Source organism: Mustela nivalis, assembly GCF_964662115.1.
Source record: "Mustela nivalis genome assembly, chromosome: 11".
NCBI classification, from domain to species: Eukaryota; Metazoa; Chordata; class Mammalia; order Carnivora; family Mustelidae; genus Mustela; species Mustela nivalis.
In genome coordinates, this window is record NC_139030.1 from 64,619,441 (window position 1) to 64,626,915 (window position 7,475).

Sequence of the window (7,475 nt, forward strand, 5' to 3'; positions counted from 1 at the left end):
CTTTTCAAAAGCACAAGGCACATTTACCAGATTGACCTTATTCTGGACTATAAAAATTCTCAATAAATCATCAGTAAGTATTAAAAGATTCCAATATTACAAATTTTGTTGTCTTGCTACAATGAAATTAAATTAGAAGAACACAAAAATATCTGAAAAATCCTCCAATATTTAGGAAAAAATAACAAACTTCTGAAAAACCATGGATCAATTAAAAGATTAAAGGGAAAATTATGACATGAAAATTATGAATGAAAGAGAAAACACTGTATATTAAAATTTTGTGTACGCAGCCAAAACAGTACTTAGAAATTTAGACCAGCAAGTGCGTATATAGGAAAAGAATAAAGGGCTCAAATTAGTGTCTTTAGTTTCTTCTACCTCAAGAAACCAGAAAAAAGAAGCAAGTGAAAACAAAACAAAGAGGAAGAAAGGAATAATAAAGACAAGAGCAAAAGTCAATGAAATAGAAAACAGGAAAAATAACAGAAAAAATGAAGAAACTAAAAGCTAGTTCTTGAGAAGGTCAAGAACTAGCTAGTCAGATTCATCAGGAAAAAAAAGAAGACACAAATAATCAATATCACAAGTAACATGGAGACAACACTATGTAATTACACATACTAAAAAGGATAATCAGAGAATGTTTTGAACAACTTTATGTCAATAAATTCAATCATGTAGATGAAATGGACATGTTCATTCCTTTAAAGACCCAAACTACCAAAACTGATTCAAGATGAAATAAATAACCAGAACAGTCATATCTATGAAAAAACTGGATATATATTTAAAATCTTTCCACAAAGAAAACTAGAAGCCTAAGGAGCTTGACTAGGAATTTCCCCAGTTGGGGCACCTGCGTGGCTCAGTGGGTTAAATATCTGCCTTCGGCTCTGGTCATGATTCCGGTGTCTTGGGTTGGAGCCCTGCATCAGGCCCCTTGCTCAGTGGGGAGCCTGCTTCTCCCTCTGCCTCCAACTCCCCTTGCTTGTACTCTCTCTCTCTCTGATATAAATAAATAAAATCAAGAAAGAAAGAGAAAGAGAGAGGAAGAAAGAAAGAAAGAGGGGGAGGGAGGAAGGGAGGAAGAAAGGGAGAAAGAGAGAAAGGGAGGAAGGAAGTTTCCCAATTACTTAAAGAAGAGAGAATACTAATTCTACCTAAACTATTCCAGAAAATTGAAAATGGATAAATATTTCCCAACTCATTCTGAAGGCCAGCATTATCCTGATACCAAAACTGGTCAAAGACATTATAAGAAAGGAAAGTATAGTCAACATTCCTCCTGAATGTTGGTATAAAAATTCTGAACAAAATTTGAGTAATAATACATCATGACCAAGTGGGGTTTACTCCAGTAATGCTAGATTGTTTTAGTATTTGAACATCAATCAATATAATTCAACATTTTAACAGACTGAAACAGAAAAACACATGATATTTCAAAAGATAGAGAATAAGTATTTGATAAAATCCAACATCCATTCCAGATAAAAACCCTCAGCTGATTAGAAATATTAAGGAACTTCCTTGATAAAAGTCATCTACCAAAAAAATCTACTACCAATATCATACTTAACGGTAAGAGAATAAATGCTTTCTCCTAAAATCAGGAACAATGCTTAATTCAGCATTGTATGGGAGGTTCTAGCCAGTACAATAAGAGAGAAAACAAACAAAAAACTATCCAGTTTGGAAAAAAAATGAAGCAGAAATAATGTTTAATTCAACATTGTATGGGAGGTTCTAGCCAGTGCAACAAGAGAGAAAACAAACAAAAAGTTTTCCAGTTTGGGAAAAAAATGAAGCAAACGGTCTTTGTTCACAAATGACACGACTTCTGTGTAGAAATTCGTACAGAATTTATAAAATAGTTACTGAAACTAATGTGTGAGTTTAACAAGGATTCAGTTTACAAGATTGATATACAAAATTAAAACATAGGGGTGGATAAAATGGGTGAAGGGGAGTAGGAAGTACAAGTTTCCAGTTATAGAATGAGTAAGTCATGGGGATGAAAGTTATAGAGAATATAGTTGATGGCATTTTAATAGCATTGTATGGTGAAAACACACACACACACACACTTTTGGAGGTGATGGGATATGTTCATTAGCTTGATCACTGTGCTGGTTTCATGGGTATAAACATGTTAAACCTATTAAATTACCAACTATAACTATGTATTGTTGGTTAGTTATAGCTCCATAAGGCTGTTACAAAAAATAAAAGTCAATTGTTTTCTCTCTCCTCATCCTTCAAGGAACTTAGAACTTAGAACTCAAATCTCTCTTCCTACCTTCCATGTTAATGTTGTTTATTATTTTAACTCCTCTTTATCTATTCACATTAACCTTTAATAGTAACAATATTACCAGCATGGCCAATCCTTAGGTTTACTAGTAAGCTTACTAATTCATTTGCTTTTTGCATTCCCTTTTTTTTTCTTCTACATTTACATTTCATTTTTCAAAAGAACATTCTTTATTATTTCTTGCAATGAGAGTTTGTGAATGGCAAAATTATCTGGCAATGTCTCATTTGCCTTCCCCACCCTCAGTCTTGAAATATCGTTTATTTGGTTATAAATAAACATCAGGCTGAAATAAAAGAACATCACACTGAAAGTTCTTTTTCTTCCTTATTCTAAAGATAGTAGTCCATTGTCTCCCAGCCTTCATTGTCGGTGATGAGCAATCTGTCACTGTAATTTTCACTTACTGTTTAAAAATAGGTATTGTAGGGGCCTCTGGCTGGCACATTCAGTTTAAGCAGCCAGCTCTTCATTTCAGCTCAGGCCATGATCTCAGGGTCCTGGATTGGGTCCTATATCAGGTTCTGTGCGCATCAGGGAGTCTGCTTGGGAGTCTCTCTCTCCCTCTCTCTCTGCCCCTCCCCGCTGCTTGCACACCACTCTCTCTCCCTCTCAAATAAATAAATAAATCTTCTAAAAAAATAGATATTGTATCGTTTTCCCTCTGGTTTCCTTATTGAGATTTAAATTTCACTGATGAAATTATGGTAGAAGTTCTAGTTCTTTGTGGGTCTGCCTGTTCTTGCTTATTTATCATTTTTTTAATCTTTCTTAAAATATGTCTGTTTGAGTACAGTTGACACACAATGTTACATCAGTTTCAGGTGTACAACTTAGTGATTCAGCAAGTCTATGCATTATGCTGTGCTCACCACAAGTATAGCTCCCATCTGTCACCATACAACACTATCACAGTATCATGGACTTTATTACTTGCTTGTTCCTTTTTAATACTGCTCTATTCCATCATTTCAAGAGATTTTTGGGAGAGGGAAAAACATAGATATGTATTCTGTTCACCATTTTGATAGAAACCTATCATTTGCTTCTTTTGCTTTGGTTTGTTTTAATAGGCATTAGGAATTCTATTTTAACTATGTCTTAAATAGTGCCACCTTCATAATTTAAAAAATAAATAAACTCAATAGATTCTAGCATCTCCAACATTGTTCCGGAGAATTATTAACTATACGTAGGCTTTTGAATTGAAGCTCTTATCTTGCCTCTATCTCTGAGATTCCCCCTCCTTTAGGCCCCTCTGTATACACCAAGTCACATAAACATACCTTCAAATTTGGCAAAAATCCATCTGGGTCATTTTTTCTTTGAACAATTTTATTTTTAAATAATCTCTACACCCAACATGGGGTTCAAACTCACAACTCCAAGATCAGGAGTCACATGCTCTTCTGACTGGGTTAACACCAGGCATCCCCATCTGGGTCATTTTTGAATGACAGTAACATAGAAACTTAATTTCATTTACAGAAGTTTAATACACATGTGTGAATATGTATTATAGGTATATAAAGAACACACTGAAGCTTCTTTCAAAATAGCCAATATACTAAATAAGCATATCACTATAGAAATCAAAGAAAGAAAGACCAACTAGCAGGAGGGTGGGAGGAAGGAAGGAAAGAGAGAGAGAGAGAGAAAGAAAGGAAGGAAGGATTTTATTTACTTTTCTCATTTGTCCTTTGGGAGAGTTAAGTTTTAGGGGAGAACCATACATTTCTTTCTGAACACAAGGAAAAAGCAGGCTTAGCATCCTAGAAGAAGCGATCAGACTTCCCGAAGCCTGTCCTCTCCTCCCTCTCTGGCGCAGCCCACATACATAAGAGAAGAGAGAGAGAAAGAGAAAGGAAACAGGAAAGAAAAAGGAAAGGAAAGGTACAGGAAGGGAGGGGGCACGTGGGTGGCTCAGTCAGTTAAGCCCCCGGCTCTTGGTCCTGGGACTGCCCCGCACCCCGCCCCCGCACCGTGAGCTCTGCACTCAGCGTGGAGTCCGCTTCAGGTTCTTTCCCCTTCCCTCTGCTCCTCCCCCAAATCATGTGTGCTTTCCCTCGTTCTCAAATTAATAATGAGATCAAAGCTTAAACAAACAAACAACAGAGGAAGGAAGGAAGACCGGCATCACCAAATGTGGAGAGCCTTGTATGAAAAATCAAGTTCAGCCTATTTCTTGCCATTCTCCCCCCTCTGTCACCGACTCTGTCCCTTCTGCCTGCATTCCTGGACTGGGTTGCCTCCTCCAAAATCCTCCTTCACAGCCTACTTTAACAAATGACTGGATGGGGAGGTCTTAGCCTGGGATGCCAGCAAAAATGGCAACAACAGAGGAATGTGCTGCTGACTTGAAGTGCCTGCTTTTCTTTCAGGGAGTCCTCTTAACGGCCCGACGTCGTGTTAACTGTCAACCAGGAGGCGAGGGTGCCTAAGCCAGGCTGCGTGGGAAGCCCAGGTTGCTCCATCCACACCTGCCTTCTCTGCAGATAAACACAGAACTCCCAGCCACCGCGGCTATCCATCTGGTACCTTTCAACAGCTTCCAAGTCTGAGAAAACAAACCCTTAAAAAAAAAAAGTTTTTATAACAAGAAAGCCCAAAGGGGGGCATTTTTGTTTCCGGCTGCAACCATTTCCACCAGTATAAACAACACAGGGAGATGAAGACAGAGAATGAGTCGGAGTAAAATCGAGTTCCACGGATCTATATTACATATATTGAATTTCTAAGTTTATGATTTTATTTACTTTTCTCATTTGTCCTTTGGGAGAGTTGCTTACTGAGTGATCCTGGGAAAATTCATTAACCTCTTCAAGCCTCAGTTTCTACATTTATAAAATGAAAGTAAATATGCCACCAGTTAATTGTTAAGATTAAGGGAAATAACTTACGTACACCAACTATCAAGACTGTGTCTGATGTATGGTGAGAGGCTCAATAAGATATTTTCCTCCTTATGCTCTTTTCTTCTAGATGGTCATGGACTTAATCTTGGGCTTATTAATGAAGCAATAAAAATTTCTACAGTACCTGAATGGGTAAAGGGAAAATATGTAAGTACATGGTACTTGTTTTAAGTAACAGGAAGATAAATTGATATAAAACAACACATGCTTTGGTTTGCACCGGTGAGTGCTTTCTTTTCTTCCAACGATAAAACTCTGTTCTGGTGATTCAGTATAACAGTAAATGCAAAAATTTAATGCCACTGTCAGAGGAATCCAAACAGTATTTCCCAAACCTGTCTGATAATAGGATCCACGTGGGATGCTTATTGATCTTACAGATTCCCATGTGCCTTCCCTAGAAATTCAAATTCAGTAGGTCCGTGTTGGGCCTGGGAATCTGTATGTTTAACACAAACCCCAGATGGTTCCTATTTTCGGCAAGTTTAGGAAACACTGATTAATTGCTTGGGACTGGGGAAATGACTCATCCGCAATTAAGCAATAATGCCTCTACTTAAGGAACAATGCCAAGTTATTTTAAAGCCATTGAATAATTATATACCCTGCTCAAAAAATTGAATTAGCTATTATTTCAATCAGAGGGATTGTTCCATTTAGAATACATTTATACAAAATTTTAAAGTTTTTAAAATGTCACTAGTGCTTCATATTTGCATTTGTTGTGTTTTTTGGGTTTTGGAGGAGGACAAAGCATCATTGTATAAATTGTCCATGACTTATCTATGGACAGATTTGTCAGGTGTCCAAATTTTGAGGAGGAATTTGGGGTATGCAGTTTTCTTCTTGCCCTGAGACTCACATTTATATGCAAAACTAGGCTGAAAAGATGCCAAAGATGACATTAGACACAGAAGAAATCAAATTGTCCAGAGCTACTGAATGTTACTTATACCATTTCGCATTTTGATTTTATCAAATTAGTTTTACTAACAGATGTTTATTGTATTATATCATTCTAATTGCAATCATTTTCCGTACACAATTAAGATCAAAGGGAAGTTCACTGGTGGAAGGAAGGGGAGAGGGCCGGGTGGCTAATTAGCAGAACTGAAAGATCTCCCTCAGAGGATGAAGCTCTTTGCCTGCTCTGGAATCCCTAGTTCCAAACACCTGTAGAGCTTACGCTCTCTCAAGAGAACTGAACTCCGCTAACCTTATCAACTGTACTAGAAAAGTGCTTGCAGTAAGGGGGGGCTGGGGGGGCAGACAGACCTGTCTCAGGTCCAATTCACATTGCCTGGTTGGTTTGTTTTGCCAGGTTTAGGGAATGGAAGGAAACCATTCAAAACACTGAACTGAATCTGTGAGATAGAATCAGTGGGAAAGGCTTAGATGCAGTGGACATGTATTTTTTTTGTCTGTCCAACACCCCTTCTTAGAAAATCACCCTCTTCTAGGAACTGCTCTTCCCTCCCTTCTGTGCCATAATTAACAAAGGAGCCGCCATAGTTCTTTAGGTCTCTTGGGCACTGTTGACCTGCTAAAGGGTGGGATTCTGACTCCGGTTTGGCAAAAATCCTTCTCCCCCTCTTTCTGATATTTGGATTTTGGATTAAAAGTGTCCGGTTACATTTTCTCAGGTGGCTGAAGCTGTAGGCTGTAAAGTTCAAATGTGGTTGATGACCGGGGTGACTGATAAGTAGAGAGGAAAGAAGCAGATGGGACATGTAGAGGTAGAAGCTGGAGAGAAAGATCTGCCTGGAAATTCTCCTTATACAGGAAGGAAGCAGTTGATAAACTGAACACAGTTTGCAAAACTCTCTAAGAATTGGCCTCTTTATCTGCAAAATAAAGGCAAAAAATAGTATTTATTCCAAGTGGTTTTGGGGAGGAATAATTATGATAATCAATAGAATTCACCGAATACTGGACTCAACACACGTGGAAAGAGCTCAATAAAGGTCAACCAATAAGTGCCCCTAGACATGAGGTTAACAAAAGTAAACTACAAGAGTGGGACCCATATTCAAAGGACAAGATGTGACAAGATTTCTGGTACTGTTGATTAGAAAAATACCCCCAAATGAAGTTGACACCTGACTACAATTTTAACCCAATGGTCAGAAAAACCTCAGGCATGGTGAAAAGTGGCAACCCCAAAGCAGGGTTAATAATGATAATAATTACAAATAAATAGTTTGTCCTGAGTGCTAACTGTAGGCCAGCCAGGAAGCTGAGTG